Here is a 234-nt window from a genome sequence, read left to right on the forward strand (position 1 = left end):
TCGGGATATAATGTGGGTGTGGCACAGCTATAGTTAAGGTGTTTGTACAATATACAGGGTGTTTCAGCCAACTTGCGCCGAGGCTTTACAAAGAAAGAATGAAAGGAACTATGTCTGCAATATTCAAATGCAATCAAGTAGACTACCCTTTTGAGCAACTTACTGCTTATTGAGAAATATCCAACTGCTTTATTTTTATCTCGCACTTGCTTTAAACGAATGAACAATGTGGCA

The sequence above is a fragment of the Dermacentor silvarum genome, chromosome 1 (assembly GCF_013339745.2).
Source record: "Dermacentor silvarum isolate Dsil-2018 chromosome 1, BIME_Dsil_1.4, whole genome shotgun sequence".
In the NCBI taxonomy this organism is placed as follows: domain Eukaryota; kingdom Metazoa; phylum Arthropoda; class Arachnida; order Ixodida; family Ixodidae; genus Dermacentor; species Dermacentor silvarum.